Here is a 25,275-nt window from a genome sequence, read left to right as displayed (position 1 = left end):
GCAAATCAAAACCACAATGAGATATTACCTTGTACCAGCTAGAATGGCTATCATCAACAAGACAAATAATAAGTGTTGGAGAGGCTGTGGAGAAAAAGGAACCCTCATACACTGTTGGTGAGGATGCAGGTTGGTGCAGCTGCCATGGAAGGCAGTGTGGAGGTTCCTCAAAAAATTAACAGTACAATTACCATATGACCCAGCAATTTCTCTTCAGAGTATCTACCCAAAAAAATCTGAAAACATTTACCCATAAAGACATATGTACTCTGATATTCATTTCAGCTTTATTCACAGTGGCCAAGACATGGAAACAACCAAAGGGTCCTTCAATAGGTGATTGGATAAAGATGTGGTACATATGGGGGCTGGCCGGGTGGCGCAGCTGGTTAAGAGTGCGAGCTCTGAGCAACAGTGTTGCTGGTTCAATTCCCACATGGGCCAGTGAGCTGTGCCCGAGCTGAGCTGCCGCTAAGCTCCCAACAGGTGGCAGGATGGCTTAGCTGGTGAGAGCACGTGCTCTTAATAACAAGGTTGCCAGTTTGACTCCTGCGTGGGATAGTGGGCTGTGCACCCCCTCATCCACAACTAAGACTGAACATGGCACCTTGAGCTGAGTAGCCATGACGGGCGGCTGCATGACTCAGTGTGCAACAAGGTTGCTGGTTCGATTCCCGCATGGGATGGTGGACTATGCCCCTCCTCGCAACAAGATTGAAAGCAGTGACTAGACTTGGAGCTGAGCTTGCGCCCACCACAACTAAGATTGAAGGACAACAATTTGACTCGGAGCTCTTGGGTCCCGGAAAAAACACAATGTTCCCCTTCCCCAATTCCCGAACACTGTTTCCCTCCCCAATTCCCCAATAAAATCTTAAAAAAAAAAAATGTGGTACATATACACAATGGAATACTACTCTGGCATAAGAAAAGATGAAATAGTGCCATTTGTGATAACATGGATAGATCCTGAGATTATTATGCTAAGCGAAATTAGTCAGAAAAAGTTGAGAACCCTGTGATTTCACTCATATGTGGGACATAAAAGTGAAAGCAACAAAGGAACAAGGCAAACAAAGAAACAAAAACTCATAGACACAGATAACAGTTTAGTGGTTACCAGAGGGTAAGGGGGGAGGGGGTGGTAGATGAGGGTAAAAAGGATCAAATATATGGTGATGGAAGGAGAACTGACTCTGGGTGGTGAGCACACGATGTGATATATAAATAATGTATTATAGAAATGTGCACTTTAAATCTATATAATTCTACTCACCAATGTGAACCCAATAAATTTAATATTAAAAAACAAATAGCTCATAATAGCAACATGGTAAAAATGCAAAATAAAAAAAAAAAACTGAGTCATTAAAAAAAAAAAAAAGTACCATGCATTGCTGAAAACTACTTAGCTTGGTCAGGAAACCAGACAACTGTTACCGACATAAGCTGAAAATAAAATTCTCCCAGTCTACACAAAAAGGAAAGGAACTTGAAGACATAGCCGGAAATTATAGTTAGTGATCATTAAGCCTTGAAGTCACCTAACTGAGCTGCAATAGTAATATGAGCCATTCTAGATGGTTCTGTAAATGAGAACTATACATAGCATAGAATACTGCTGTGCTTAGAACCATCTCTCTCGAAACGACAGCACGTGTGTGAAATAATAAGGAAAAGAGGACAAACGAACTCATGGTAATTATGTCTTTGCCCTCCGGTACACATATTCAATATTCAATCTCTTAACACAAACGCAGCTGTAGATGACGGAAGGCTGCGATGGCAATGCATCGTTCACTGGAATTTCCTCCTGCCCACCTGAGGCCTGGCACCTCCTCACCTGCCATGGTCCGAGGGGTGGGAGAAGGGCCCACAGCAGAACGAATGGGGATCCCAGACATGTGAAATGGGGAGCTGGGATGAAGGACATCACTCTGCCTTATTTCCTTGAATGATCTTCATCCCAAAGTTACACTTCTGGGGTAAGTGGATGAGTCTGCCTTAGCCTCTTGCTTCCAGAAACAAGTTCTGTCCTTACAGAGCTGGACAATTATCACCACCTTTGCAATCCATGGGATTAAAGATAACCAGGTGTGTACCCAGCCAGGGAGCATATTCCTATCAGGAGAGGCCAGCCCTCACCCACAATCCCTTTCTGGAGACCTCCAGAGACCAGACGGCCACCAGATTCTCACTGGCCCAACCGTGAGAACAGCGGTTAGCGGGGGAAGGCTGATGGTGGACAGGATGGGTACCGCCCTCAGACCCTAAACTCGCCCCCTGGATTTCAGGAACACTCTGGCCCTGATTTGCTACCCCAAGACCTGGACCCCACCGCTGCCAAAGCTAACGCCCTAAAACACTGATTTAGTCCACTCAACGAAACCTCCAGTGGGTCTCTGCACACATGTCATTAAGTGCACATGCCCTGGCCTGTTTATCCTCCCTACCAACAAGATCCTTTACCTTTTCGTCTGGATCAATTTCCACTTCTCCTTAAAAGGCCCAGCTGAAATGCCAGCGCTGCCCTTAAGCCTCCTTCATGCCCTTAGGGCAGGATCAGACCCGCCCTACCGATCACAGATCACACAGTAAAAAGCTTTGCCGGACCCCCTCCCGTGCCCAGCTAGGTGCCTGATACTCAGCAAGCGCTGGCTGCACTGAATTTGCTTCAGAGATAACATTTTAACACTATATGAAAAAGCATGGCTTTCCAGGGACCCATGCACACACGCAGGCAAGCTTATGGCTTCCTTAGAGTTTATGAGTTTGTCAACAAGGATGTCCATTGAGCCAACTGGGGTCAGAAATGATCACCAACATTACCAAAGTGGAGAGGTGCACATTGCTCTCTATGATGAAGGCACGAACTATCTAGTCTCTGGTACTTTTCCAAAGCTGTCATGTCCTGCTAGGTTTCCATCAGAGGCAGTTTAAAAGCAAATGACGTCCTAGTGAGCGTTATTATCCATCTGAAAGCGATACAGCAGTGCCAAATATTGTCTTCTCACCACGGATGCGAGTTTAATACATCCATTAATGGCAGAGTCACAGGCTCAAGCAGGGGTTCCCACTGGTTATCCCGCTCTGTCCTGGGCTTCTGAGGAGTTCGGATATCGACCAACAGTCCCAGCGACGAGCACCCCCCATTTTATAAAGATTCAAAAAAAAAAAAGTTTCCCTAATAACCCAGAGAAGTCCAATGTTGATGGTCTTTAATTAAAGCGGACACTTCCCCGTAGCTACGCCCATATTTTATTTCCAAAACAGCATTTATCATTTTGCACTGGGCTCCAAGGTAGTGGAGCAAAACTAGTCACCGTCTTCTAATTCTTCATCCTCATCAACACCATATCGGTCCGAGCAACCAAAGGCTGGCAGGAAAGCAGACATGAGTGCTGTAACAAGACCTCCCGCTTTCCTGGGGGCCTGAGGGTTTAGTCTTTCCGTTTTCACCTCGTAGCCCGATGTGTGTGTGTGTGTGTGTGGGGGGGGTTGAGCTCCATTCTTAGTCGAATCAGCATTTTCCATCATACAAGGTGCCATACTCTTGGAGACTCACTTGGGGGCCTCTGAAATCCCTCTCTTCCCGGCCCCTTGAGTTCAGGGAAGCTAAGGAACCCCCCAGAGCCGGCGGGGCATTGTGTAGGGGCTGACCTAGCACCGCAGGGGTCATCCCCTAGAACGCCATGCATTGACTCAGCACCCCAGTCCTGTCACGATCTCTACGTGTCCTCCGCCTCCCACGTTGGTGCATCCACACACATCATCCAGCTTGTGACAGGGACGTTTATTTTCCTGTCCGTTTCCATAAACTGAGGGGTTGCCGCACAGGTCCTGGGTACATTTCATGGTCTCAAATATATGGAGAGACTGGTATCCCACCATATTAGTTTCATAGGGCTAACTGTGTTTGTAGGCCTACCATGACAAAAGACCACAGGCTGGGTGGTTCTGGAGTCCAGAAGCCTGAGATAAAGCTGTCCGCTGCGTTGGTTCCCTCCTGGGGCTGGGAGGGACAATCTTTCCAGGCGTTTTTCTCTTTTTGCTTATAGATGGCCGTCATCATGCTCACACACACCTGTGTCCAAATTTCCTCTTTCTATGAGGACACTGGTCCTATTGGACCAGAGCCCACCCTAATGACCTCGCTAGCTACATTATCTCTGTAAAGAAGCTCTCTCTGAATAAGGTCACATTCTGAGGTGCTGGGGGTCAGAACTCCAACACATTTTTGGGGGGGAAGGGCACAGACTAATTCATAAAACCCCATTAGTGGCGATATTTAGCAACATATGCACAGAGGGGGATGTTATTTAGACATAGCACTAAGGCTGCCTTGTTGTTCCTTTCTTGGGGTCGCTCCCCTGGGAGCCAGGTTACCCCAACGGCTGTCCCACCACACAACTCCTAACAGACACATTTGACTTGAGGACTGCTTGATCGAAACATTTTCCATAAATTTGGGGCATCTCATGAATTCTCTTCTTTAAAAAGAAAAACAGCGTTCTGTCAGTGTCCGACTTTTGGTATTCAGAATAGGTTGTGGCCAGTGGGTAGCTGAATTCGTGTGTGGGCTGGAGGACCGTGAGAGAGTGGGCATAGGCTGGTGTTCCAAATTAATACCTTTGGGAGGAAAGGTACTCACAGAAGTTCATAAAGAAAATGAAGGGCAAAGAACTCAACAAGGTCACTGAGCACCCGCGTGGCAGAGGCACGCGAGTCCTCGGAAACAGATAAACTCGCGTTCCAAAATAAAGCAGTAGGTACGCTTAAAGCCTAAGCCTTTTAAAACACATTTCCTCCTGTTCTTCTGGCGTGGAATCTATATTTCTGACTGCTTCAGGGTCCTCCAGCTTAGGAAGACCAAGGGGTCTCCCTCGAAAGGCTTGGAGGGAAAACACATGGAGACCTTTAAAGATTGCATCCGCTCTCTCAACTGGGGTTGGACATCTGCACCTCATGTTGCTACAATGAGAGACAAACATGGCTACAGGCAGCTCGGGCACATTACGGATTGTTATATATGCCTTGGAAGATAGTCGACTGCGCACTTGACCTCACATCAGGAAAGATCGACGATGATTTTTCATTCTTCTACACTTCTTGGGCAAACACACTTCACATACCCACCAGCCTCCATGAACAACCTGAAAGTGACATCTAAAACAATATCAAATTGACACAACCCCAGAGAGACTATCCTGAGATGTGAGGGGGTGCATTTCCAGGGACCATGATGGAACTCGGATGCTGTGTGGATAGACGGCAGTCTAGACAATGAGGAGAACTCAGGGTATAACTTCGGCCCCTACACAAAGCCCTGCTGCCCCAGGGGGCCCCTTTATAACTCTGAATTTAAGAGGCCATGAAGACAGTGATTTCAGAACCTCAGAGTTCAAGCCAGTAGTCCACAACCGGGGTGATTACGCACGCGCTCCCCCCCATCGCCCCCATGCCTCAGGACCCTAGGCAGCATCTGGAGACTTTCTGGGGTGTCACAAGTGGAGTGGGGAGGGTACTCCTCGCACATACTGGTTGGTTCACTCTTTGTGGGGGGCTGTCCTGGGCACTGTAGGATGTTTACAGTGTCCCTGGCCTCCACCCACTAGATGCTAAGAGCACCCTCACCCCCAGTTGTGACAAACAAAAACGTCTCCAGGTCTCCAGACATTGTCAGATGTCCCCTGGGGGGGGGGGAACGACAAAAATTGTCCCCACTGAGAAATGCCAGTCTAGGAAAACAGCTGACTGTGTGGACCCCTTTTTTTTTTTATGAATCGTCGGGTTCAGAGGGTTGGCTTGTCTAGCGACTAATTATCATCGTTTGTTGCCTTCCCTAGTAGCCATAAGCAACCTGAGAAGGAGCCACATGAGGTGTAAAAAAAAGTCATGTCTGTTGTTCACTGATGAAGCCACACTGTTGCCGCTGATATTCTGCCACGTCAGCTAACGCAACAGTTTGCTCCCTTACGTAGGTACACAGAACAAGAGTCCTTCCCTGTGGATTTATGTACACAATCACTGCATTTAGCCCAGGCGCACGGGTAAATGTCATGAAGTCTAGACCGCATGCACAGGCTCTCTCCGTATTTGATTTTCAGCTCTCCTTGAGTTCAGGAGAACGACTTTGTGTAAACAATTAAAAAGGATAAAGCAAAATAACCTAGAACTTGAGGACCGACGTCTCCAACACCGATTGCATGGCCCGTCATTTCAAATGCAGTCCAGCTTGATGCGCGGGGGTACGCCAGCCACTCAGACGTGAGTGACACGACTGCCTATGGTCAGCTCTGAAAAGCTGGCATTGTTGTCAACTCATGCTGGTGACCAACCCATACAGGATACTGACACAAGTACATCTAATGAGGCTCAATTTATAAAAAAAAAAAGAAAAGAAAAGAAAAGAAAAAGAACCTCAACTTATTAGCTGTTCACACGGAGGGTTGCTTTCAGGTCTTAAAATGCCTTAGGGATTCAAGTTATGGCTAAAGATTCCCTTTCATCTTCATCTCCGTTTTCCTAAAAGCCAGCAAGACACCGACGAGGGCGCCTCACACGCCGTTCTGGGGAGTGAGGCAATCGGCGAGTCTACTAAGGGAATTATTTATTATAGGAGCTCTCTAAATGGAAACAGCGCAACAGGATTAACATTTGGGCAAAAAAGGTATTTCCGGTTCAAACACGAAACCAGGAGTTCCATCTTATCAGCAGGGTTGCCAGCCAGCATGCTGCCACCAAATGGGACCCACACGTCACACGCTGATTTAACCTTATTATTGGCCAGAAAACCTTCCAGATTGAAGTTACCGGGCCATTTCCCAGCTGTACGTGGCCTTGGGAGAGGCATATATTTGACCGATCGGGATAAGAAGCACTGAGTATGTGACAGGTGGCGGGAAGAGGCCCCCTCGATGAGTCGGGGGATCACTTTGCCATCTGCATACATGTCCCCACCGGGAGGCCCCAAAGTGCCCTCATCCTTCACTCAGCTGCCCCAGTGATTCTCACTGCAAAACATCATTTCCATACGCCATGAACAGAAAAAAAGGGCTGTGCAAAAACAAAGGCAGGAGGGGACACCATCTCAGCGGTGAGACACTTAGCACTCCCCGGTCTGTTCTGTTTCGTTTTGACATGCATACACCCTAACATCACAAAACGTCTTTGATTTGACAGTCACTTTGCTTGGGAACCTTTGGAACCGTGACACTGCCATTCTGGTAGCCGACACAGTGGTGACTAAGGATGAAAGATAAGTCTGAGGTCCTCAGATTGCCGCGTAACGTAACGTGATGGGGGAAAAGCCTCAAAGGATACTGGAATATGCTAGTAATTCAAGACAGGAAACTCAAAAAAATCCCAGCCAGGTGCAACCTAGTGGTTTAGGAAAAGGCTGTTCTGTCCTAAATCAGGACGAACAGTGATGAAAAGGCTAAAACAACAATTTATCAGCCCCGTATCTTCCAAGTATTTGGCTCTTAAAAAAGTCATAAGGCTTGAAGCTCTTATCTCACCGAGGATAATGCAAAGATCCCTTGAGACTAAAACCTATTTCCCCCGGATTCTTAAGAAGTTAAGTTTCCAAAATGCTTCTCCTCCCCTTTCTAGGAACGGCACAGCTGAGATGGGTAAGGATAAATTCCTATAATTCTGAGACGCAAAACAGGACAAACGCTTTCATGGAGACACTTCCCTGAGACCTAGGACTATTTATTAATACCCATGCTACCAAATTACTGCCTTTGTATCATCCCAGGCATCCCTGAGAACTGAAATGTGTTTTCCTCCAGCGCCCACACAACCGTGTTCCTTTTGAAGTACAGATAACCTAGAACCAGGAAGATTATGACAATATCATGCACGGATACAAAAAACTGCAAAAGGTGCTTTCTGGGGGAATCACAAACAAGTCCATGCTGGGAGAACGCCCTGCTTGTAAACATAATTTTAATTCACCTGGGTGCTTCCAGGAGTCTTATGTGTGAGACACAGTAACGGCACCTTTTGGAAAGCTGTACAAAAAGAAATGAATTTCCTTGAATAACCGCGCACCAGTAGTGCCTCTCTGTAGCTCAGAGCACAGCTGACATACAATATTATGTTTCAGGTGTACGACATCGTGATTCGACACTTACGTACCTTATGATGTGGTCACCCCGGTACGTCTAGTAGCCATCGCTCACCATCTGAAGTGATGGCGATATTACTGACTATCCCTTGTGCTGTACATTACATCGCCATGACTTACTTGACCACTGAAAGTTTGCACCTCTTAATCCCCTCCCCTTTTAAAACCACTCCCTTGCTGAGGCCCGCTCAGTAACACCCGGCTATGGGAGTAGTTTCAGCACCATCAGCGTACGGAGAGCTGGGGCTTGGTGGGAAATTCTCACGAAGAAGCCAAGCGGGGGACGGAGCCCACACAGCCACCTGTGTCCCCCTCAGGGTGGGCGGGATGGTCAGGGGAGATGAGCTCCTGGTGAGGTGTGGGTACAGCAGAAGGGGGAGCGCTGATGGGGGGTTAGGGTGAGAGAGGGGAACAGGGGAGTAGGGAGGGAGATGGGTAGAGGGTAGAAGGTGGACTTGGGGAAGGGGAGCTAGAGTAGGGAGCCGCAAGGCACTGGATGTGGCAGGGGAGAGATAGACAAGGGGTGCTGGCAGGGAAGGAAAGGGGTGCTGGCCTGGGGGGAGAGGAGGTAGTGAGGGGAGACCTCTAAGCCAAGGATACCAGGGTCCACCCCTTGACCTCTAGACAGGATACAAAAGCCTTCCCGGTGTCCCCCTACATGGCCTCAGATCTCAGCCTGCTACATCTCTGAGGCAGGTTGAGGAGGGTGACACTGGGGTAAGAGGCGGCTCCAACACACTAAATGAATCTGGGTGTTATTTCCAACAGATGAACATTACTACCCAACACCCCCTTCCATCCATTCTTCCTTCATACAGGACGTTTCACAGGCAGAATCTATCTGAATGCACTCCGTGGCGTTCGAGAGGGTTTCATGGGGCCGGAAGCCAGGCTACATACACTGTGCATGTACCTTTCCTTCCCCACAGAGAGATCTAGACATCAGAGGAGCAGTTTGGGCTCTGAGATAGTGAGCGAGGCTTAGGACACGCCAAGACAGGAAGAGAGGAATCTGCTCTCAGGGAGTCAGCAGTTGAGTCTTCCTTCATCTGCCGTCATGGTCCCTATTTAGTCACCATTTAAAGCATGAAAATAGGCCCCATTTCTCTACAACGCAGACCATAGAAAAGTCCCAGCTTAATTCGTCACCGCCTTCATGCCAGATGGGCCCTGATTTCCCAGTGATATATAGACACAGGGTGGGGTGGCCACTGACCCCCAGAAACCAGAAAGATGCCCGCCTTCCTCCCACCACCGACACACGCATTAATTCCCCCCTCACGTAGATGATTATGTCGACTGCATTGCAATTATCAGAGAACCCGAAAAATCCTCCTTAGAAAACAGTTACAAATGGTGGTGACGCATCGATCCCTCTTAACCTGATGTTTTCTCACGGCTGTGGCTGTGGTCAGGTAAAAAGAAAACACAGAAACAAATATTAAACCCCTTTATCTGAAATTAAAATGCATACCCAACTCCTTGAGAAGGAAAGACAAAAGACAACGTATACTGTCCAGGAAGAGGGTGCCAACTGAGCCAAATACGCCCCAAAATAGACACTCACACACAGTCCATCAGTTTAACCCACCAAAGCCTCTGACGCTCCCTACAAGCTCAGTAAGTGTTGTCTGAATGAATGAGTGAGTGAATGAATGAATGCCTTTACTTGGTCTGACTCAGCAAGACAGGAGCAAGTGTGTTACCTCAGCATCACAGACAAAGCATGACCCCTCCCCCGCCACACGGTACAGTATATAATATGCCCAGACCGTGAATGCTATTCTGAAAGGATAATGGTAATCAGCCATAAAAAAGACATTAAGATTTTGATACATGCTACCACATGGACAGCCCTTGTAAACCTTATGCCTATGGCAATAAGCCAGACACAGGAGGGTAAACAGTGGGACAGGCAAATTCAAGGAGATAGAAAGCAGAAGAGAGCTCATAAGTGCTTCTCTAAAACGTCTTCAGAAAGCGCCAGGCAAAATGTCAGCCATTCTGGCCGTAAGAGGAGTGGACACATAGACATCAATGAAGGAAGGGTGAGGATTATTAAGTACAAAGCAGAAACAGAAGACAGGAATGGGGGTCGGCAACGAGAAAAAAAAAAATGACCTCAACAGACAAGGAAATTCAAAGGTGTTCAAGGACATGAGCGGTTAAGAAATGCATTTGTCTCATGGAAAACTTAAGTCTTACAGTCTTACTCACAAGAGCTTAGGGTGCTAACATAAAATCAAAGCTGGGCTTCGGGTGACCAAGTGGCTTGGTTTTCCTCATGAATAAATGAGGTAGCTGATGCCCGGCCCAGCTCCACGCCAGCCCCTGACTGCTGCGTCCTATCCCCTTATCGCAGCTGCACCAAAGGACCCATTTCCCACACCTGTCCTAGGAGGTCACGCTCTTAGCCAAGGACGCCTCCCTTTGGACTCCGGAAGCCTGCTCTTCATCACTTTCGCACTGGCTCACATGTCACCTCTGACCACCAGAAAGCAGGTGCACCCCATGTTTCTGGCATCGCCCTGCAGGAGGCAGCTCAGGAAGGATCCTCCCTTCCGGGCACAAGGGACGGGGCTTTGCATCCCCTCCAGGCACCCTATTATTTGATGGTGGGCTGGATGTCTGCACCCCAGCCCACCCCCAATTCTGCCCTGGAACACCACCCCTACCACTTACACTGCAATAACCAGCACAAAGCCAACACTCAGCACATCACCCTTGAATGAATACATACCTTTCAAAATAACAAGGAGTTATTGTTAAAATATTTAAATGCATCAACAGTAAGACAGCTTTAAATCAGCTGGGACGAGGGAAAGCAGGAGATGGAGACAGAGAGCATTGCGTCTGAAGAAAGCAAGGCGGCCAGCTGGCCGTGCTATTCAATGATTCCTTTCGCGTTATAAAATGATGACGGATGATCACCTCATCGACTTGGCCACATGTTTTGCTGAAGGGCCAAGCACTGTGCTAAGTGCTTTCCATGGAGGGTCACGCTGAATTCTCCTATGAGGGGAGACGGCTGGTGAACAGCCTTCTGCTAACAGATCTAATTAACGAAACGTGGGCCGAGTCCCACGGTATGACCGTGATGTTGGAGATCACACCTGCAGCTACTATGAAAACACTTTTGAAACATTAACTTGCAGTTCTGAAACATTAATTCAGGACGTGACTGGATGAGGAGCCTTGAAAGACTGTATCTGTGCAACTGAAGCCACTGTCATTGGTGACATAGCCTCCAGCCCTGACAATACTCTGGGAAACGGTTTAGCCCCATTCTTGTAAAGATGTTGACGTTTCTGGATATGTTTATTTAGCAAAGGCCGGGCCTGGTTCTCATGATCCCTCCTCGGGGAGCTCTCTGTTCTTGCTTCACCTAAATTGCCCTGGAAAGGAATGAAATCGGAGGGGCAGCCTTGACTCAGCATTCTTTGGGAAAAACCTGGGCGGGATCTCAATAAGAAATATAGTCAGGACTCGGCAGGCTGGGCCATGGCCTCCCCAGATCTCAGGGGTCCCTAATTTGTTCTGCGCACAGCATGCTTCCTTGGATTTGACCCTCACGTTTCCAACTTCCTTTCAGAATTCAGACACCTGCATACCTGGCCGGCACAGGGGTTTGGTCCTCTCCTAGGAGACCATCTCTTGGCAGACAACCCTTCCTGAAGCACTGGGCAAGTGATAGGTGCCTGAGAGCAGGCTACCTCAGCCTCGACACTACTGACATTCGAGGGTGGTGGGTCATTCTTCGTGGTGGGGGCGTCCTGAGCAGCACCTCTGGTCCCCACCCACCAGATGCCAGTGGTACCTCCCCAACTGAGACAACCGAACATATCTTTAGATACTACCCAAGTGTTGTCTGCAGGGGCGGGGGGCAAAATCCTCCTACAGTGAGTCCAGTCCCTGGAATGTTCTAGGGCAAAGGGTGAACTCTGCCTCCTTTCCTGGTGGACAAGACATGGTAGAACCAACCACCCACCATCCAAGAGGCCATAAGAACAGTGCAGGAGACGTGCACGCATGCAAGTTTAGTCGACTCACTCGGACGGCCTCTGAGGAAGGTGGCAAAGAACTTGTTTCTGAGTAGTTATAACGTCAGGCCTCACACAAAAGGGGTCTTTAAATTTTAACTTGTCCATGTTGTAATGTCTAGGGACTCGAGATGGATGGACTCATATTCCCAAGTCACAAAAGCCGTAACAACACCAACGATCACAGTGCTTTGAGTGTATGGATGATTTTAACTTACGTCACAGCCAGAGCTAAGCACGGCTCCCTGTATTTTCATGAACCAACGTACAGACTCCCTCAGCTGTCTCCGTCTTCATTTGTGTTCTGCGACTTTATCTCCAACACTCAAAATCACGACACAAATGGCTCTGTGCTCCTCGTCTGCTATCTTCCCAGGGAGAGCAAAGGAGAATGGTAACACGCCGAAATGAAAAGGTTGATGGGTTGGGAGAGAGCACAGCTGTAAATCAGCACTCATCTCAAATCGCTCACTGCTTCTCTCATACGTAAGTCATATGCAGCTGTCTCCGGAGGGGATGGGCGAAAGCTCAGAATTTTCCCCAGGAATGGAGCCTAGTGATCCTGCCATCTAACCCACCGCGTCCGGAATCCCCCAAAGGGAAAAAGGACAACAGTGCCTTAGCCGTTCACGTCCCTGTTCTTTCTCCCTTGGCCTTGCAAGAACAAACGGGCATGCTTTTGAATCCCTTGTCCGCTCACGTTGGCATCTGGAGAGCCAATCTAATTATTCTGGTTCCAATTTCCAATTCTATCAGTAAGCACTGATGCAAGAAATGTGACAGCCAGTCCCTCAAAGAGGCAAAACCGAAATCCTAGAAGCTGTGCGTTTGCAACCCCAGTCGGGTGACCAAAAGCTCCCATCACACCCAGTTTAAGATCAGGTTTGCGATGTGACACCTGTGAGCAGGGTTTCCCAATGCCACGATGACGGGCACATATGTCATAGATTTCAGATCTGTTACGGCTCCTTGCATTGTGTTGTGGAGATGGACTCTGTTCTAACAAGATGCTTCAATTCTCTGCTGAAAAGGAGTTTATCTGACACCTCCTTCCCCCTTCTCCATGGTTGGCACATGGGGTAATTCACACATCCACAGATATTTAGGGGGTAAAAAAACAAGAACAAGACACTGCCTGGCACCGTCACATAATACCTTCTATCAAGGAATTTTACATTAAATAAGATCCAAAATCCCCCAGGGGCCTCGGGTTTGCCAGGGAGCTTATTTTGGAGGAATAATTTCAATTTAACTCCTTGGATAACTACGTTATGAAGTTGCAGGCACATCTGTCCTACTTAAATCCATGGTTTTTGCCAACAGGATAAAAACGAGGTTCGTGGACTAGAAACATCATGGTTTCATTTTTCATTATTATCAATATTATGCATTTGGCAAGCTGCCCAAGTGTCCCGATGATAGATGCAGCCACGGTCTGCAGTCTCCCTAAAACAAATGGCTGATTCAATTCCATTATGCCAGGAGCGGTTTCAAGTCCATCCCTGCCAAAGCCACCCCTGCATCCGGCCACAGGCCACCCATCTGTGCTCGAGCACAGGGCTCTGCTTGTTTTCCTGTGATGTCTCTTTGCATCTTGCACCATCGACAGGGCTTCATTTCAGGCCGCCATCTCTCGGGGTTCCTTTCTGCCTGCTCCAGTTTGGCGCGGGGCGATTTCAATCTCAATGCTCCGACGTGGGCATGTTGCTAATTACGATGCTGGCAACTCATGTTTCTCAGTATCAGGGCCACCTCCAGCTGCAGAACTTGGGTTTGGGGGGACCGGAGGCTGGGAAGGAGGGGACCACCTCCAACTGGTGTGTTGGGGGGAGGGCAGGGTTACTGGTTAGTGTTCTTAAGAATTTCTTCAGGGCACTTATAAGAAGAAGGTCGAGTTCCTTTGCTATATTACTTAACAAATTATTTCTGGTTTTGCCAGATCTTGCCAAGACTGGTTTGCAAAAGAGGACCTTCCCAAACGCTTGCTAAATGTCTCGACGAGGTAAATAAACAAGCCTGGAAGTGATGAGGACACATTTGGGCACCGAGGCCATCTGCCATTACGCTGGTGACCAGGGGCGGGTACAGTCGAGGGTCAGGTTTCCCTAAATTCGACGTGAGAGAAAACAATGCAGAGGCACGGAGTTTTTTGCTTATCTCCTTTAACAATAAAGCACGTAAGACCGCTGCCGTGTCCCATGTTGGATCTCACCACAAACACCAACTTCCTACTCTTGCACTTAATGCACAAGCCACACGGAAGGCGGGTGCCGGGCTGGCTCTCCTAGCCTTGGCACCACCGGGCTGCACCGCCTGCCTTAGGCTTCACCCCACAGGCACACTCCATGTCTTCATTGATGAGGTAGGTCTGTAGCTGCATCACAGCGTGGACCAGGCCAGCTTGTCCGTCAATCTACAGCCATGTATCTCCCACAGGCTTGTCTTCTGTCACCCCACCACTATGAGCCTCACTGCGTCACCCATGAAACAAGGCTCTGGACCCATCTGCTCCGTCCACCAGCGGTAGCCACTGGCCCCATGTGGCGATTTGATCTTAAATTAAATCTAAGACTCAGTTCCTCAGGCCCACCGGCCGCATTTCAAGCGCAAGGGCCAAATGTGGCCCATGCCTACCCCACTACGCAGCAGATAAAAACAGCTCCATCTTTCTAGAAAGATCTATGAGGAGTGCTACTCCAGGCGAGCCGAGAAGTTCCTTACTGTTCTAACACCCATGCGTGCTGCTCAAAGACCTCAGGAAAAGAAGGCAAATCCACATTAACACTAGGCACATGTGAGGGCCTGGGGTTTGGAAAATACCATATTTCCCCATGTACAAGACGCACCTTTTCCCGAAAAATTTGGGGTCTAAAAACCGGGTGCGTCTTATACAGTGGTTGCAGATTTTTTTTACTTCCATTTCCCGCAAGTGATGAGGAGTTGTATGAATTTTATGATGCATAAAACTTGAGTTCAATAACTTTATGTAATATATTTTTTTCAAATTCTGGGCCCCAAAATTAAGGTGCATCTTATACATGGGAGCGTCTTATACATGGGGAAATATGGCAAATAGAACTCATTTTTAGCAAGAAAAACGTGGTGCTTTTCCAAGATTTAAAGAACTGGAATTTCTACGAACCCAGCACTTGATTTTGGACAAGCTCGTAAGCTTAAGAACTGTATTTAAAACAAAAAAAGAAAAAAAAACAGAACGCATTCACTGTATTTTGTGATCGCACCTCGTATGTATACTCTGTGAGTACACAAACCACCATGAAATCGCACACTGGGAACAGGTGAATTGGATGGTATGTGTACTATATGTCTCCGTAAAGCTGTTGAAACAAGAGGCTTGCGCTAACGCTGCTATGGCCCACCGAGCACGGGGTACCAGTTACGAATGCACAGATGATGCTCAGTTACATCCTCGTGACAGTGGGCGGAGACAAGCACCGGATCTTGCTGGTGACTCTGGGACACATGGGGGCAGCAAGGACCCACATGTTCACCCCAGGCCCTTTCCCACAGGAAGTCTGTCCCAGCTGAGGTGCTATGCATCAGGCACACCCGTTGTGTGGTGTGTGCTGACCATCAGCTGAAGTCAAAAGGTGACTCTGCAATGCACTGCTTTTACTACCGTTTTCACGGCCCAGTACATTCCGCACGTCCTAAGGCCCCTGGGGAGGGTCCCATCTTTGCTAGGCCTCTTCTGCGTGCCTGCCTGATTGACACCCCGCACCCCAATGCCTCCTGGGGGTTTGGAGTAGCCCTGCACAGGTCTGGGCTACTGGGTGAGGTAGGCATCTCGGCAGCCATACCGTCTCAAAGCATTACGCTTACAGCAGAGAAGACACACGGCAAAGAAATATACCCTGGACAGCGTGAGGTCATTTCACGGCAAATCCAGCTACGCCAGCCCCCACGAGCCACAGTCCAGAAAATTCCTTTACTTAAGAGTTCAACAACTCTTCACAGTAGCAGAGGTGGGACGTTTCGAGCGCCATAAATCCATCTGCTCCCTGCTTATCTGAATTTCATACAAGATTAATATTCCACCTACGTGCACCGACAAAGACAAATGGATGCGGAGTGCAAAACGACAATACTCGACTTGAGTAAACAACGTGAAATGCACTCAGCTAAAAACATGACATTTTGCAGCTCAAATTGGGCGTTTCGGAGGGATATATATTTTGTAAACCGAACACTGCGTGGTCACACAGAAAAAATGTATTTAAAGTGGACGCGAAAAATATTAAAGGTCAGTGAACAGCCTGCCCCTCTCTTGTCAGATGTGCTCCCAAGATGAAGGTCTGTAATGAAAGCACCCCAATATATGTAATTGATGGAAAAGCGAAGCTATGAAGACTTGAATTATACTTACAGTTAATCAGGGATGTAAAATCGAGATTCAGTGTATCCTAGGGTGCAAGCCAGGAAGACCTCCTGCTGTGAGGACATTTCCCCGACACATGCAGCTTTGCTAAGTTAGTTTGAAATAAATAGGGCAGGTGTAACTTTGAAAGGACTGGAAAGTGTCACTTTGTGAAGCAAGGTAAATGGCCACAGATAGTAAAGACTTGGTAATGGGTTTTTAACTGTTTCTATGAGCTCACTTCACGTCCCACACCTGCTCCCTGTATTTTCCGTCCCCAAGCCAACCCAAAATCAAAGCAAACCTTTGCCGTGACAGCCCTATCCACGCCCAGCACACAGCCCTCGGAAGGCGCTCACTAGCTGCTGAACAATGAGGAGATACATCCACATCAATTCTGCTGCCCCACTTTGCACCAAAAGGTCCAAGAAATCCATTTTCAATGGTTCTGCATCAAGTTATAAACTCGTAAGCGTTGAGAGGCAAACAGCAGTTGCTTCAGGGTTTAGCGTCGCACGCCAGGACAAAGTCAGATCCCAGAATACAGCACTGGCTTTTGCGGATGACAGGCTCAAGTCACAGCCTCCCGTTTCAGAGTCATCAAGCATCCTTCCCCATCAAGATAAGACTTCATCGTGCTGGTTGCAAAGGGTCTCAAACGTCTGTACACACAGAGCCAAAGTTTGTACTTCTGCAGACAAGTCAAGTCCCAGGAGGTGGAAAGAGGAAGGCAAATTCCGGGACAGGCAGAGGGCACTGTCCCACGTGCCTGTCGTGGAGGTGTGGCCATGAGCTAAGGAGGGGAAGGTGACAGAAAGAAGTGTCACTGCGAGGGAGCATGGCGGGGAGCGGGCTGTCTTAGGGAGCCATTCCGGCCACGTCTGCAGGTGGGAGAACGTATCAGCTCATGTCAGAAGCTCTTGAGCAGCTCCGAAAAGAGAATTCCGAGTTAACAGCATGTGAGGGAGTCTGGGCCCAACTTGAAAACATTTCTTTGTAAACCATACAACTTCCCATCGATGAATGAGTAGATCAACAAAATGTGGTCTATACACACAGTGGGTTATCATTCAACCTTAAAAAGGAAGGCGATTCTGACACCTGCTACAACACGGATGAGCCCTGAAGGCATGCTACTGAGTGAAGGACACATACGGTACGATTCCACTTATAGACAGTCCCTACGGGAGTCGAATTCATAGAGATGGAAAGTGGAATGGTGGGTGGGTGGCAGGGGCAGCGGAGAGGGGTACAGGGGATTGTTGTTGATGGGACAGAGTGTCAGCTTGGGAACATGAAAAAGTCCTAGACCTGCATAGTGGTGATGGTTACACAACATTAAGTACACAAATGTACTTAATGACATTGAACCGTTCACTGAAAAATGATTAAGATGGTAAATTGTATGTTATGCATATTGTATCATAATAAAGAATCTTTTGTAAATCTAATTTAAATAGGTATTAAGTAAAGGCATGACTTTTCAATTATACTCTTTTCTTGGGGCACTATTTTCATGCTGTGGGTTCTGTTAAAAATTTGCTAATTGTGCTTATGGATGTCTTGTAAAGGTGGGAAATTTGGAGAATTCCGTAATTATTCTAAGTGATAAAATTCAGAATTGCTACCGGCCATAAAAAAACAAATTACACAAATACTTTCCTTTTTAATAGGAATTGAAATTTAATACAAATGTATTAATTCATTTAGCTTAATTAAATGAATAATTAAAAAATAATTAAAATAAATTAAATGCTATTAAGTTAATGACTTAATAGTTAAATCATGAAATCATTCATTTAATATAAATTTAATTAATATAAATTAAATGAAGTTAAAACTGAATTCACGCCTATGAATTACACATATGATCATGTTGTGAAAGACATATTTCTTAACGCAAAGAGAAACATAATTTAGGAATCTAAACCTAGGTCTATAGCTTTACTCTTTTCCAAATTTTTAGTTATGGTGAGTGTTCGGGTCCCTGTAGGAGGACCACACGTGTATAATTCCCTACCCTGGTGCTTCATAGCCAATGTCGACAGTCGCTAAACTACTGTGAAAGAAGTGAGAGGGCAATGCTTTTATACACGCAAACTTTTTGGCCATCTCCCAAATCAGCCGACCTCAACACTATTGACATTTGGCACGAGATAATTCTCTGCTGTGGGAGGGGGTGGGACAGGCCGTGCTGCGCACTGTAGGATGTTTTAGCAGCACCCCTGGTGTCTGCCTTCTAGATGCCAGCCTCTCACACTCACACCCCCAAGTTGTGACAATCAAGTATGTCTCTAGACTTTGTACCCTGGAGGGAAAAAAATCACGCCCCAGTTGAGAATTACTGTCCTACATCGGGATATATTTTGGGAATCACCCATGTTTATCAAGAAAACCAAAAGGAACTATTAAGACAAACAACATATTTTGATTTGGTATAAAGAGCCAAAAGTAGTGAAAAACGTCAGAAAGGAAAGAATTCTTTCATCACGTTCAGGGTCCTTGACAGCCATCTTACAACTAGACTCTATAGCCAGCCACGTTCAAGCATTCATTCTTTTTTTTTTTTTTAATTGGGTAATTGAGAGAGGGGAACAGTGCTGGGGAATCGGGAAAGGGGAACAGACAAGTTCCTGTCCTTTTGTTCTTCAGTCTAGTTGTGGAGGACGTCGCTTCACTGGCCCACGTTGGTATTATCATTGCGCTCTTCCTGGGTGAGGCAGATCGGTCTCTGGCCTCTGGACGGCTACTCACGCTGGCTGCTGGCTACACACGGTAGCCCATGGCAACCCACTGCAGCAGAGGCTGCAGCCTATGCCGTCGCCAGTGACTCAGGGCAGCCCAGCTCCAGGTTGAGCTGTTGTTCAGCATCTTAGCTGTAAGGGGCAGTGTCACTGGCCCTCACGTGGAATCAGAATTGGGGCCCTGCTGCTCAGAGCTGGCGTCCCAAGCCAACTCGTAACCAACGCGCCACTCGGCTGGCCCTCAAGTTCCTCCTTTGACAAACCACTCTCTTCACGTAAGATGGTATCGATGCGGGAAGGTGGGTGGCACTAGGAACTCATTGTACTCTCTTCCCAACTTTCTGTGCATCTAAAGTTATTTCAAAATAGAAGGCTTCAAAAACTAACAGTGTCTGATTGATGACCCGATAACATGCGGTCTATTCGCATAGTGGGAAGTATTTGGCAATACCAAGGGATGAAGTACTGTGCCACATGCTCCCGCATGGCTGGACCTTGAAAACATTATGCTGAGTCAAAGAAGCCGGTTGCAAAGCACACAAAATTTAGCATTTCATTTATATGAAACATCCAGAACGGAAGTCGAACGGCGGTTGTCAGGAGCTGGGAGGGCCAGGAGTGGGAAGTGACTGCTAATGCGATCAGATTCTTTGGGGAGTGATGACATGGACTGTGGTGAGAATTGCACAACCCTGAGAATATGCTGAAAACCACCGAACTATACAGGTCAAACGGGTGCGCTGTTGCTCTGTGAGTTACGTCTCAATAAAGTTGTTGCCAAAATATGTCTGGCACACAATAAGTGCTGGGAAGTGCTTTGGTATGACTGACTCTTCTTTCTTCACCTGCGGCAGCTGGTTGGTTACAAGAGTCACCTTTGGTGCTCTTTCAATATACACGTTGCCCCTGCATTACTGATGAAGGGTGTATCCCTCAGGTGTGTCCAGGTAGACACAGGTGGCAGCTCTAATGCCATGAGAATCACAAGCAAAGTCTCCTGTGGACACCGTACAAGCAGGGCCAAGTTCAAAGTCCCTGCCTTTTCCTCATGTCTTTTCTGTTCCCCCTTCACTTCTCTCCATTCCAGGCTGGTTTATCAATCAATGCCCCCGCCCGCACCCCGCACCCCCCCAAAAAAATGCTTTCTTATTCCTGGTTCCTCACCTTTGAGGAACCCGTTAGAACCCACTTCTTCAGTACGCATCCAAATCCCAGCCGCCAGCAAACCCCACTCACATCTCCCTTCCACGAGGAGGGTCCAGCCTTTCTGGGCTGGTAGACCCTTCCTCGGAATTCCCAAAGCAGAGAATGTCTGCGGCATCCACGGGACACCCACCCACAGCACGGCTTTGTCCTGGACACCCTCTTTCTATGCACCCATAATGCCTTACTCCCCAAACCAAGACATATCTCATATATCTTTGTATATTCCACAATGCTGCACAGGGAAGAGATTCAAACAATGGTTATCCCAGAAGCTGAAATGTTTTTTGGTTTTTTTTTTTAATACAAAATGGCCTGGAAAGAATACTCTTAATTCGGGTGAGAAAAGGCCTCACTGTCAACGGGGTGAAGCAGTCAATATGGTGGCTTCGAACCCAGGAGGCTCTGTTCTCGGCGAGTCTAGACTCTCTACCCCAACACCAGTCCTCGTAGGGTTCAGACGGAAGGAAAACGCCTCCCCAGGGGCCTCCATCACAAGTCTTGCTGCCTCACGATGGTGCCAGACAAGGTGTTTATGGAAAATTCCGGCTGGTTCACACGTAATGACACAGCTGCCTGTCCATTTTCCAAACACATTCTGACAGGGGCATACAAGACAAAGGGGAGCCTGTCAGAAAGCTCTGTTGTTCGTTATAAATCCGCCTTCTGAGGAAAAGCAAGGACCTCAAATAAAGCAAACACACTTCAACAATCATCCCCATTCCCCTTCCCTATAATTTCTGACTTCCAGAAGCTAAATAAAATAAGGCGCTTGTTAGGAAGCGCTAACGCAACACGTTTTGGTTTTTTTCCTAGCAAAGTCACCTATCACAAGAACTCTTGAGAAACCACTGTTTCCAGTACGTACTGCCAACAAAGTAATATTTAATTTCTCAACACGAAAAACATGGAGACGTCGACAGGACATTCATGACGTAACACGAAATCTGTTTTACGACTTCACTTACTCAGAGCCAAATGGAGGCCACTTCCTTCTTCCTTCTAGGGTTTATGTTTCGGCCTCCTTTCTTCCGTCTTCCTTTACCTGGTAATGAAAAATACCCAGAGTGAGACAGCAGTGCCCGTGAAAACACTCTGAACCCGTATTCTTGGCCGCTCCATAAGCAGCCAGATATCTGAGTGAAGGGTGCCAGGATGCTGAAATGATAACCACGGCAGCAATGCAGGTGAATTTCAAGGCTTGCGTCTCTGTTTAGAGCATACAAACCCGTTCACACACACCCGTTCATCACTTCCAAGGTCTCACAACCCGCTGTGACCCTATCACTTCGATCACTGAAAAATCTACTCAGGGCTAACGACAGACGCAAGTCTTGCCCACCACCCATCAGGCACGCTCAGTGAACACACAGGTTGTTCCAGGTCCAGCACAACTCAGCTAATTTTTCACTGACGACCTCTCCTCCTTCAGTCTTGTGGAAAAAGCGGAAACGGTGTTCCACGGTGCTCTGGTATTAGGGGCACACATAGAATGGCTCTGGTCTTGGGGCGCTTACCCATCCTGGCAGTGAGAAGGGGGAAGTTAGTGATAGAAGAACAGAAGCATTCAACGAGCAAGCCCATCACCCAACGAGAGATCATTTCACATGAGCTATAACGCAAGTCAGACTGGGGAGCAGAACAGAAAGTGACCAGGGGTCAAGTTTATCCTAGGGGCTGGGGCAGAGCTCTGTGAGGTGGGAGTGCTTGCATGCGGGCGAGAGAGGCCAGGCTGCCGACACAGCAAGTGCAAATGTCCTGTGGTGAGAACGACCTTGACAAGGGGCAGGGGAGGAAGGCAGGCAGGTGGGCTGGGCGGCAGAAGGGAGAGCTGGCAGGACCCGGATCACAGAGGACTCTGCAGCTTATGGAAAGTGGACTACTGGGTGGAATGGATATGTGATGGGAAGGGGGAGAAAAGAACGGTGGACGGCGACCAGGTTCCAGCTTGGGCAATAACTTGGAAGGCGGTATCATTTCGTGGCATGCAGGAAGGCTGAGGGGAAGAGAAAGCAAGGCTTCTTTTTTATGTGTTAACTTTGAGAAGCCCATTAGGTCTCCGAGTAGAATGGTAGGCAGACGATTAAATACACAAGTCTGAGCGAGTGGAAGAGGTGAGTTACAGGTAAGCCTGTGAACCATCCTCTAACCGCCATCTTTAAAGCTAGGGGCTTGGGCGGGAGGAGCGTCGAAAGCAGGGTTTCTCCTCCTCGGCGCTGCTGACATTGTGGATCAAATCATTCTCTGCGGTGAGCAGCACCCCCGGGCTCTCCCCATGAGGTAGAAATCCAGCAAGCCCCCAGCTGTAACAATCAAAACTGACCCCCCCAGACGTTGCCAAGTGTCCCCTGGAGGGCACAATTGCCCTGCTGAGAGCCACTGGTCTGAGACTGCAGGACCAGGGTCAAACCCTGAAAGGAGACGGAGCCTGCCAATGAGACAGACAAGGAGTGTGCAGGAGGTAGGAGGGAGTCCAGAATGGTGGGGTGTCCCTGGCTTGTGGGGACAAATGTCTCTCAAAAATCAGGGAGTGCTTAGCAAATAATTGCTGCTGACAGACGAATGACAGGGAGGGCAGCGGATGACAAGGGAGGACGCTGTGTCCTGTGCACGTGCACACTGTGCGGGAGAAATCTAGGGAGACTTCCTGGAGGAGGCGAAGCTCACGCTGGCCCATGAAGTCAGGCGAGCAGGAAGGCGAAGAGGGTGCACCCTGAGTGGCGCTCGAGGCATCGATTTGGGGCAAGACGACGACACTGAGGTTTCTAAACATGTCACGATGCCCTCATGGTGCTCAGGAAAGAGCGTGCTGGCAGCAGAGTACCAGAAGGGTGGTCAGTGGGCCGAAGGGGGCTGCCCCACCCAGCAGAGCTTCTCCCAAGTGGTGCACAATGCACCGTACATAGCTCCACCCCAGCAGGAGTCCACCAGCTAACTGGGCCAGCTGGTAATCCTCCATCTGCTGAACCATGTGGGGTTGGGGGTGGGGGACCCATCTCAGGGGATGGGACCGGAAGTCAGGAAGCAGGGACCAGCCAAGGGGGAGCCCCACGCCCGGCCAGTATGGACCCACTTCACCGTTTGGGCCCCAGGGTTAAGAACAGCTGCAGAGGTGGAGCTGGCTCAGAGACCATCCTGCTGAGGGATACCAGAGCCTTTTCTCTCTGACCTGCGCTGTATCATCCTAACCACACCTCCCCAACCCCCCAAGAGCACTCCAGTCTGGACTACCAGCAACTGGGCTAAAGGAGCACCTCATGAAAACACAGTTGCTACGCTTCCTGGCTCTGTTTTCCTTCTCTCTAAGCTTGCAAGGGCTCGTATCACCCCCAGACACACGCTTAACTGTGTGCAAATGCTGACAAACTCAGCCAGATGCCGGAGCCACATTACTGCCCCCTCTGTCATCATGCTGCAGCGTTACTGTGCACATACACTGCATTATAGAAAAAGTTAAAAAAAACAAAACAAACAAAAACAAACCAAACCAGGAGAGCACAGTTATGAGCCTCACTTTGCTCCTAATTAATGACAAGCAGCTCTCTCTGGACCAGAGGTTCCTCAGCTGTGAGATGAGGGTATTACATTATTTACGACATTTTGTCCGCGTCAAAAAATCCGAGGAACCATTTTCCTGTGGACTTCCCTGTGTAAATGTCTAAGGGAAAACACTTGCAGAGAACTGAACCAAGAACTTGCAAAAGGGTTGCCAGAGGGAGGGAGGGAGACAGGAGGGTCATATGTCCCACACCCAACGGAGCACAGAAATATACCCAAAGGGGGCAATATCTTTTCAAAGTCGCTGTAACGGTGAACAATTCCACTACCGAAAAATTCGAGTTGCACCATCATGAAAACGTGAACAATTCTGAAATGTGTTTTCAAGAAGCCACTGAGCATGACAGAGAGAAGGTGCCGTTTCCTCCTGAGTCTGCTTCGGTTTTAAGTGAACCCTGAAATAATCAGGCTAACGGCCAGGGGCTCAGATGGGTATTGGCACATAACGGGGGAGTCCAAGTGCCCGACAATTCTGAACCACCTCACTGGCTGCAGGGTTCAAGTTCTGTGTCACGAGGCTTTGGTTTGCTGCCTCATCCATACAGAACAGCATTTTCGTATTTTGAGGCGACTCATTCAAACACAGAGTTTACATCCTTTAAATCAGTGGTTCTCATATGGGACTGACTTGGGCCCCCCAGGAGACATTGGGCATTGTCTGGAGACATTTTTAGTTGACAGGACAGGAGGAAGAATGCTACTTAGCATGCATGTAGTGAGTCCAGGATGCTGCTAACCATCTCACAGCACACAGCACAGCCCCACCCTTAGCCAAGAATCATCTGGCCAAAATATCACTACTGTCTAAGTGGACCCTACTAAAGTATCTATAATTTTACAGGAGGTATATCCTATATGATTTCATCTTCCAAACCATTTTTACTTCCAAAGGAATATACAGACATAGTTTTTTTAAAAAGTAAAATACAGCTGAGGCAAAGGACTCCTCTTCCCCTCCCCCGCCGCCAATTGGGGAACAGTGTGTTTTTCCAGGACCCATCAGCAGCAAGTTAAGTAGTTGTTTCAATCTAGTTGTGGAGGGCGCAGCTCAGTGGTCCATGCGGGGATTGAACTGGCAACCTTGGTGTTACAAGCCTGTGCTCTAACCAACTGAGCTAACCGGCTGCCCCCTGGAGCACTTTTTAGAGCGGTATCACACAAGTAGAAACATCCCCTTGTAGCTAAGAATGGGTTTTATTACACTTGGTGTATAAACAG

The 25,275-nt window shown here is 48.1% G+C and overlaps 1 protein-coding gene across 1 annotated transcript in view; it reads right to left on the bottom strand.

The window, feature by feature from the left end:
* LOC109374514 (F-box-like/WD repeat-containing protein TBL1X) overlaps nucleotides 1–21,544 on the bottom strand; it is a 122,386-nt gene extending 100,842 nt beyond the window's left edge. Inside the window, exon 1 of the mRNA XM_019629171.1 lies at nucleotides 21,468–21,544. The gene's annotated coding sequence lies outside the window, so the exon portion shown is untranslated. The remainder of the gene's footprint in view (nucleotides 1–21,467) is intronic.
* Nucleotides 21,545–25,275: the final 3,731 nt, after the last annotated feature.

Source organism: Hipposideros armiger, unplaced genomic scaffold, assembly GCF_001890085.2.
Source record: "Hipposideros armiger isolate ML-2016 unplaced genomic scaffold, ASM189008v1 scaffold_827, whole genome shotgun sequence".
NCBI lineage: Eukaryota > Metazoa > Chordata > Mammalia > Chiroptera > Hipposideridae > Hipposideros > Hipposideros armiger.
This window is presented reverse-complemented; position numbering and strand designations above follow the sequence as displayed.